General features: G+C 48.0%; 1 non-coding gene across 1 annotated transcript; it reads left to right on the plus strand.

The window, feature by feature from the left end:
• The first annotated feature begins 232 nt into the window (after window positions 1-232).
• Window positions 233-305, plus strand: Trnaa-cgc (transfer RNA alanine (anticodon CGC)). The gene has a single exon. It is a non-coding gene; the product is annotated as a tRNA-Ala (tRNA).
• Window positions 306-771: the final 466 nt, after the last annotated feature.

Here is a 771-nt window from a genome sequence, read left to right on the forward strand (position 1 = left end):
GATTCCATATTCTGCTGACAGTCATTGGATCTCGACCAACGCGAGCAGCAATGTCGAGGTACGATAAACCGCAATCGCCATAGGCAACAATCCGACATTATCAAAGTCGGAAAAGTGATGGTACGCATTTCTCCTTGTTACACGAGGCATCACAACAACGTTTCACCAGGCAACGCCGGTCAACTGCTGTTTGTGTATGATAAATTGGTTGGAAGCTTTCCTCATGCCACCGAGCGGGGTGGTGCAGTGGTTAGCACACTGGACTCGCATTCGGGAGGACGACGGTTCAATCCCGTCTCCAGCCATCCTGATTTAGGTTTCCCATGATTTCCCTAAATCGTTTCAGGCAAATGCCGGAATGGTTCCTTTGAAAGGGCACGGCCGATTTCCTTCCCAATCCTTCCCTACCCTGAGCTTGCGCTCCGTCTCTAATGACCTCGTTGTCGACGGGACGTTAACACACTAACCATCACCACCATTTCCTCATGCCAGTACGTTGTAGGTGTCGCCACCGGCGCCAACCTTGTGTGAATGCTCTGAAAAGCTAATCATTAGCATATCACAGCATCTTCTTCCTGTCAGTTAAATTTCGCGTCTGTGAACCAATTTAATGTCCAGTAGTGTATATTGCCAAGTTCTGATTCGAGTTTTTAATGACTGAAATCCCGTCAATAGCTTTCTCAAGCCGTGAAGTTTCATGTCGTTTCCTCCTCCGCCTCTCTGTGCTTCACTTGTTTTGTCAGGGAAGCAGAGCACTTCTATGCAATTACA

The sequence above is a fragment of the Schistocerca gregaria genome, chromosome 3 (assembly GCF_023897955.1).
Source record: "Schistocerca gregaria isolate iqSchGreg1 chromosome 3, iqSchGreg1.2, whole genome shotgun sequence".
In the NCBI taxonomy this organism is placed as follows: Eukaryota; Metazoa; Arthropoda; class Insecta; order Orthoptera; family Acrididae; genus Schistocerca; species Schistocerca gregaria.